Source organism: Salvia splendens, chromosome 3, assembly GCF_004379255.2.
Source record: "Salvia splendens isolate huo1 chromosome 3, SspV2, whole genome shotgun sequence".
Lineage (NCBI taxonomy): Eukaryota > Viridiplantae > Streptophyta > Magnoliopsida > Lamiales > Lamiaceae > Salvia > Salvia splendens.
In genome coordinates this window covers 41,466,879-41,475,893 of record NC_056034.1, presented here as the reverse complement: position 1 = coordinate 41,475,893, position 9,015 = coordinate 41,466,879, and the positions used below count along the sequence as shown (strand labels likewise).

The window sequence follows — 9,015 nt, the reverse complement described above, 5'->3', positions numbered from 1 at the left end:
TACCCGTTTTGACCATGTTCTTGAGTCCTACAAGCATGTAGAGGGTGTAGGTTTGATAGATCGCAAGTTTAACGGGAGGTAAAGTGTGTTTCGTAAGAACTTGTTTGATTTTGCGCTGTTGATTGAAATCATGTGTGTTGGATTGAAATATTTGGTGAATAATATGAGTTTATGTGCAAATATGTGTATGAGGAACGTGTAAGCATGATTATGTGTTATCGAGCATGAAAAATCGGTGTTTGTGTTGTGGAAGTTTTAAAAACCCTATTTTCGAACTTGAACCAGAAATCTGTGATGCACGACCAGTGACTTATGATCTGTATTTGACCCATCAAACGAACGAATTTTTCTATGAAATTTTTACTGAGTAAACTTCAAGATGTTTTCTGTGTCTCGTATAAATTTCAGCCCTTTTTGTCGAAAAAATGAATTTTTGAAAAATGTTTGAAGTTGACTGCGCAATTCTGCCAGTAACGTGTGTTCTCGGCCAGAATGTTTCGAAATCTGTTTGACCGACCAAATGACCTCCGATCGATGTGATTCTTGAACTAGATATAAATTTGAAGTGTCTTCTGAGTCTTGTGAAAATTTCAGCCTTATTGGAAATCGTATGAATTTACGATGAATTTTTCAAATGAACTGCGCAGTGCTGCTAGAATTATATGTTCTGACCAGAGAGTTCAATATGTGAAATGACTGACTAAACGGCGTGATTTCGATATGAAAATTTTCATGGATGAACTTGAATGTGTCCTCTGTATTGTGACCAAAATTTAGCATCTTTTGAGGTTGGGTGATTTTATAGTAATTTTTATAAAACGGTCGCGCAATTCTGCCAGTTTTCTGCCTTATTAAAATGGCACCTAGTTTCAAGATTTAAAAGTGTTATATGATGCATGTATGTCCAAGAAACGTGTTTAAATGTTGAAATCACTTGTGATCAGTTGAAATGTGTTACGCGTGTCTTACACCTATGTGACGTATGCTGGGTTTGGAAAATTGAGGAAAACGACGAGAGAGAAGCGATAGGACATGCATAGTAAGATGATGTTGTGTGAGGCTGACTTGTGTTGTCATTGACAAGGGTGTTGTGTACTCGTGAACTCGAGGATCGAGAGTTGCTAAGTTGGGGTGTGAATTGCTAAGAGAACGAGGTGGGCTTTCTTTTACTAAAATCTTTTACGCTTTCAAATGTATGATTATGGAGAAATAAGGGTGGTTTAAAGTGTTATGTCATGCCATGTTTGTTTTGTTTATGAGATTGTTGCCTGATGCCTAGTTCGTCTGAGCTTGCTCCGTTAGGCTATATGGCTGTAATGAATGAATGAAACGAATTCGGGTCTGAGTAGGGCCGCAAACCCTATCAGGCTGTGTACACAAGTGGGATCGTGAGCCGTCCTTGCTAGTCGGCCGGTCTCGTGGGCGAATAGTGTGGCCACACTTTCGTCGCATTATGGAAAGAGAATGTGATTGAATGATTGATGAGAAAGTGGGGAGATTGATTGTCTGGCCAGACTTTGAAATATTTTTGTGTTCTCGTGATATTTCTTAACTACATAAAACTCGAGATCACTGGTATGGATGACATAACTGTTTTTATGAAAATGTTTTCGGCATGAGCCCATTGAGTACAACAAGTACTCAGCCCTGCATGTGTTTTCCATATGTGCAGGTTGAGCGGGATGTTGCGGTGGATGTTGAGTCGGCATAGGGAATTTGGATGCGTTGTGTCTTCATACATAGGCGTCATCCTTGACTCTCTTTGAAACCTTATTTCCGCTGCTATATATATATATTTTTGAACTAAAATACTATTCTTTTAAGCTAATTGAGCATTTCTTATGAACTGTTATCCTTAAATGCTATACTTAAATGTTTGACCCTAGGTCACGATCGCCTCGTTTGTAACACCCCTAGTATGGGCGGTCGTGACATATAAAATAAAATAAATTACATATATATATATATATATATATATTAATATTATATATATTTTTTTGGGTTTTTCGGTTTTTTCGGTTTTGTTCGGGTTTTCGGTTTTTTAAGTTCGGTTTTTGGTTTTTCGGTTTCGGTTTTTCGGTTTTTCGGGTTCGGTTCGGTTTGGATTTTGAACTAAATTCGGTTTTTCGGTTTTGGTTCGGTTTTGACAAAAAACCGAACCGAAACCCGAATGCACACCCCTATACTCAAGCAATCAGTTAGGGGTGGATCGGTACGGTACACCGTACCGAGAACGCATTACCTCATACCTTATCGAAAACTGCGGTATTACAAAATATCGTACCGAAGTTTCGGTATCGTTAATTGTTGATACCGTTACCTTACAGTTATTGCGGTATACCGTACTTTTACGGTATATCGTAGTACTGTTATGCAAAAAAAATCACTTTTATACAAAAAAATATTTAAAAGTAGGATTTTCAGAGATTTTTTCTTTTTAATTCTATTTTATATTATATAAAAAAATTAAATATAATATAACATATATAATATTTCAACATGTATCGATTTTTCAGTATGCACCGAGGATTTAGTATACCGCGGTATACCGATTCTACATTATATACCAAATATTCGGTATATCACGAAATACAGGTATAGGAAAATTGATAGCATAACAAAAATTGCGGTATATCAAAAAACCGATATTTTCGGTATTTTTTCAATACGATAAATGTGGTATTTAGGTATTTCGGTATTTTTGTCCAGCCCTAATCAATCTACGATACGAAATCAGAGATAATCAAGCAATCTGCGATACATAGGCAAACAAGCTTGCCACGTGACATGCTCAAGTTGAATATGCTCCTAAATCTAAGGGTTCTCATTGATTGAACATTGTCATTTTAATCGTGATTATCATTTTAGTAAAACCCCAGCGTGACACTCCTAACTCCACCATCTCCCTCTACACGTTCGAAGCTTTTAAGGAAATTGGGTACAACTTTAGGCATTAGTTCGTCTCCATCAACCACAAGCTTTGAACAACTGATTTCTGGATCAACGGGTGTCAATATTAGGAGTCTCGTTTCTTTTTAGTGCAGATATAAGAAATGTTTAGAAAAATAGGTATAAAAAGTTAATGAAATTTCTCTTTACCATTTATATATAAATATGTGGGTCAAAGTTAATTTTAATTAAATGATGCGTGAGTAAATGAGTAAGTGGAATGTTGATATTTTTATCATTTATGGTAATAATAAACCGGACTCTTATTCGTAGACGGACCATAATTTTAAAAAAATGGTATTTTAATTCGCAGACAAAGGAACCAACATTCAGCCATGTCTTTTGTCTGACTTGATTTATCGTTCCAATTTTATCGGATGTCCCCAAAGGGACTCTTTTGTCTGACTATCTGGTGTCGCTTTCTCTATATAAAAGGTACTCCATTCATTTAGGAGAAATAAATATGCTCAGTCATATCTCTCATAGACTTAGTAAGTTACCACTTTAATTGAAGCTAGAGTTGAGATGTTACTCAACTTTGTATTTTAGTCACATAGCTCATTGACTTGTAAAGTTGTAAGTGTAATTACGCTAAATTTGAGATGGTAGTATTTAATTAGATGCAAAATATTGCGAAAACTTTTCCTATTTTTTTTCTACATTAATATGGTTATCAAATATTTTTTTAATTTGCTATTTACGTGTGTGTCATGTGAGGGATAGAATTCTAAAAGCAAAACAATTTATTGATAATATGTGAAGGCCAAAAGTACAACATAACAATGATCACACGAACATGAAAAGGAAATAAGATGGCCACCAAATTTATTTGAAAATCACACCATTTACTTGGAATCACACACAAATGCAACAATTGCACACACTTTATGTTTTTATTTTAGAATACAAAGGCATCACAATTTTAGAAATTTCATTTTTAGTTGTATGCATCGGGGTTGGATTGTAGGTGTTCCACAACAGCTTAGAAGAATCCACCAATAATATTCTCTTTAACTTTCTTTATACCCTCCCGAACCTCATTCTCGTTATTTCCTTTCGTGGTACATATTTTGATGGATTTAATGATGCAACCTCCATCAGGACCAACTTCAACCTTGATCACGACTGAGGCAGACTCAAAACCTACACCCATATTAGCACCTTCAAGTATACTGAACCTGTACACAAGATTTTCCTCGTCGAGTTCATCCACTCTATGCTTCATGGTCTTCACTTCACCTCCTAATATATAGTATATGATGTGTGTATATATTAGATGGTTTTGGAAGTAACTACGACGAATATATAGTACTACTATAATATTAGTGTAATGTACCTTTGTAATAAGAAAAAACCATAATCGATCCAGGTCCACCATTTCCATTTGTATATATATTCGATGCTCTTAAAAACTGTAGGCAAAATCTTGGGAATTAGATCGTGTGCATCAACAATGAATGCTTTGAAAATCCTAGCAGGTGGAATTGAACACGTGAGTACTTCTCATCAACAATCACATCCATGATGATAAAAAGATCAAATTAAATGAGAAGAAATCCAATTGAGCTGTGTGTTCAATATGAGAAACTATGTTCCTATTTATAGTGAAGATAAGGTTAAAATTGTCCATTAGTATTGCATTCTTTATCACTAAAAAACTGATATCTAAGAGTATCTCCAATGGAGGACGTCCGGTCCGACATCCGCGACGGGCAACCGGGACGTCCGCCATTGTAACAAAGCAACTCGGATACGGATGTCCCGTATGGACGTCGGATGTCCTCGGATATCCGGGCGACGGGCGGGCGGACGTCCGCCATTGTGGCGTGGGTCGGACGTCCGAGTTTAATTTTTTTTATTATGTAATTTTTTTAATGCAGCATTCGCAATTTTTCCGTATTCCGTATCAAAATTATAATTCCGTTACGTAATTAAATAATTATGATTTTTTTTATTGCGGGAAGTCCTAGTGGAAAGGGCGATGGGAAGGGCGGATTGTGCAGGGGAAGTCCTAGTGACGTGACAGTGGGATGAGAAGTCCTAGTGATATGGCAGGAAGTGTTTTTGGGAAGTCCTAGTGGATTTCCGAGTGGGACATCCGTGCAATGGAGAAGCTCTAACTAAGAATTAAGATAATCTGAGAAAATTTATTACTATTAGTCAAATCCTTGTATTCCTCGATTACTAAATATTTTAATTTTAAATTTATCTGTTCGAAGTTTATTACTATTAGTCAAATCCTTGCATTCCTCGATTACTAAATATTTCAATTTTAAATTAAAAAATTATTAGAATATTATTAATCGAAAATGGAACTCACACATAAAAAACTTACCAAAAATAGAAAATGACTAATGAGGCTCCCAAAATGGAAAAGGAAGACTATTTTTATAGTCAGAGGGAGTATTAATGCGTGTGCAAATATAATATAGTGTTTATCCATATATATATTTACAAGGTTTGAATAAAATAACTAAGTGTACGTATAGAAAAACTAATTGTGTAATTCGGTCGCTTTGAATAAAAGAATCCGATAACGAGATTTATTATTTTATTAGGAGTATTATGGATAATTGTCAAATAATTATAATTATTCTTTCAACACTAATACAATATCTTAATAACCTTATGTTGCATATTTTGACTATAACGTTATGATAAGGCAAACGTCCTTATCAAAGTTCCGATGATTATATTCCGGCGTGAATGGACTAGGGAGCGTCGCAGATTCAATGTCTGTCGATCACTCTTGAGTTTGAGTAATGTTTGAATGAGAGAGAAAGCAAAGATTGTCACGCCCGCATTTTCTAAGGATAGAAAACACAGTTGATCTCGATTAGGGGATGACTAAGGAAGCGGGGAAGAAAGGGGAAAACAACGAAACTTGTGAAGAACGAACCTATGGTTGTGATGATCGAAAAGGAAATTAATGAAATGACAAGATGCAAGGAAGAACACAAGCGAATTACGTGGTTCGGCGTAAGCCTACATCCACGGGCAGAATCTGGTGTGTTTCTTTATTGATCACTCGAGAGATTACAAACACAAGAGCACTCAAAACTCTCAAGAATTTACAAGATGGAAAACCCTCAACTCGCCCGAAAACTTCTTGCTTCGAGAGCTAAAAACGCACAGCTGAAAGATAACACTTCCTCTCTTGAATTCTCTCTCTATCACTTTTTGATTTCTGTTGTTGTTAGTTCTGGAATGAATCGCAACTTCCTTAAGTAGTACCGATCAAGAAAAAACCGCCGAACAGTTTCCTTTGCCGAACAGCTTCTTTTTCCGAACAGCTTCCTTTGCCGAACAGCTTCCTTTGCCGAACAGCTTCCTTTGCCGAACAGCTTCCTTTTGTCCGAACACCTTTTGGCGAACACCTTTTGGCGAACACCTTTTGCCGAACACCTTTTGGCGAACACCTTTTGGCGAACACCTTTTGGCGAACACCTTTTGCCGAACACCTTTTGGCGAACACCTTTTGGCGAACACCTTTTGCCGAACACCTTTTGGCGAACAGCTTCCTTTTGCCGAAAACGGTTATAACCGTTTCCAACGGCTAGTTTCTGTTTCGGTTCCCAACGGCTATTTCCTGACTTGATTCTTCCACCAGCTCAATCCGATCTTGATGAGCTCAAACACTAACAAATCCTCCACCTTTGAGCAATCTAAGATCCATCACCACCAGTTCCACCTTCCTTCCCATACTTACAAATTTCGGACCACCCCAACCAAATCCAAGCAATGTCGGAACTTGGATCTCGGTAGGGCTTTAGTAAGTGCATCAGCCGCATTGTGCTCGGTGCTGACCTTCTCAATCTTCACCGCACCCTTCTCAACCTCATCTCGAATGAAATGCAGCCTCACGTCTATATGTTTGCTGCGTTCATGATATGTCTGATGTTTCGAAAGACAAATCGCGCTATTGCTGTCGCACTTGATCACAACATTCTCTTGCTTCACCCCAAAATCACCAACTATACCCCTAAGCCAGAAGCTTTCCTTTACTGCCTCAGCAAGAGCTATATACTCTGCCTCCGTCGTCGATAGAGCCACCACGGATTGGAGATTAGACTTCCAGCTCACCGCGGAGCCGAACAAGGTAAATATGTACCCAGATTGTGAGCGCCTATTATCAAGGTTAGCTGCATAATCTGAATCGCAAAACCCAATAATGCTATCCTTATCTCCTTCATTCTCTGATTTGAACATTATTCCCAGATCACTACTTCCTTTAAGATACTTGAGAATCCCTTTCAAAGCCAACCAGTGCTCTCTTCCCGGACAGGACATGTATCTGCTCACCACGCTTACCGCATGAGAAATATCAGGCCTTGTGCATATCATCATATACATCACACTCCCAACTATGTTGGAATAAGGTATCTGGCTCATCTCTCTTTCTTCTTGCTGATTTCTGGGACATTGTGATTTGGACAGCTTAGTCTGTTGTGATAGTGGAACTGAGGTTGTTCTACTCTTGTCAATCTGATATTTGTGCAGTACTTTCTGAATGTAGCCTTCTTGGGACAACCACAACACCCTCTTATCTGCACTTCTGAATATATCCATTCCCAAAATCTTGCTAGCACTCCCCAGATCCTTGATTTCAAATCCCTTTTTCAATAAGGCTTTCACCCTATCTAGCTCCTGTCTATCTGGTCCAGCAAGCAAGATGTCGTCTACATATAATAGCAAATACACAGCAGGTCCCTCAGACTTTGATTTGAAGTAGACACAACTATCATATCTGGAATTTATAAATCCCATACTCTGCATATGTTCATCAAACTTGATATGCCATTGTCTACTTGCTTGCTTCAAACCGTATAGACTTTTCTTTAGTAGACAAACCTTATCTTCACTCCCATGTATCACAAATCCCTCTGGCTGATTCATGTATATAGTTTCCTCAAGCTCTCCATGAAGAAAGGCTGTCTTCACATCAAGTTGGTCCAAAAACCAACTTCTTTGAGTAACTATAGCTAGCAAAATTCTGATTGAGGCATGCTTTACCACTGGAGAAAATACCTCATTATAGTCTATTCCCTCCTCTTGTGTGAACCCCCGAGCTACAAGCCTAGCCTTGAACCTAATCTTGTTCTCAACCTCCAATTTTTTCTTGTATATCCACTTACAACTCACTGGTTTTTGTGTGGAAGGTCTCTTCACAAGCACCCATGTCTTGTTTTTGATCAGGGACTGTATTTCATCTATCATAGCCTCCATCCACTGCTTGCTCTCCTTAGAACTCATAGCTTCCTTGAAGCTTGAAGGCTCTGCATACTCTATGTTTTCTGCAACACATAGTGCATATAGCAAGTATTCTTCTTCACTGTATCTTGTAGATGGTTTAGGGATTCTTCTGACCCTATCTCTGGCTAGAACATAGTCACCCAAATCCTGCTGCTCAGGGTTCAACACATCAGCACCTGCTTCTTCTTGTTCACTATGATTTCCCATCTGCTGTTCAGGCTCAGCAGTTCTATCTGCTCCAGAAACCTCCACCTGAACTGATTCCTCAGCCTCCTCAGGTTCTGGAACACCCATCTCCACCATCCTCTCAGGCTCTGGTTCTTTCTCAGAATGAGATGGCCTCTGGCTCTCTTGAGCCTTTTCCAGAAATGGCATCCTACTTTCTTCAAATTGCACATCTCTAGAGATAATAACTTTCTGATTTCCTGGCTCTATGCACCACAGCCTGTAGCCCTTCACTCCCCTTTGGTATCCAATCATCACACATCTCAAGGCCCTTGGCTCCAACTTACTTTGCCTGATGTGTGCATAAGCCATACAACCAAAAATCTTCATATTCGAATAATCCATGGCCTTTCCATACCATCTCTGATCAGGAGTGTCAAAAGCTATAGCTGAAGAAGGACTTCTATTGATGAGAACTGCTGCCATACTCACAGCCTCACCCCAGAATCTCTTAGCCATTCCAGAGCCAAAGAGCATACATCTAACTCGCTCTAGGATGGTTCTATTCATGCGCTCAGCGACTCCATTCTGTTGGGGATTAGATGGAGATGTCCTATGCCTCTTCATACCTTTCTGCTTGCAGAAAGA

At 38.5% G+C, this 9,015-nt stretch overlaps 1 pseudogene; it reads right to left on the bottom strand.

Annotated features, from left to right (window-relative positions):
* Positions 1 to 3,886: 3,886 nt before the first annotated feature.
* Positions 3,887 to 4,472, bottom strand: LOC121796453 (annotated as a pseudogene).
* Between the last annotated feature and the right edge of the window lie 4,543 nt (positions 4,473 to 9,015).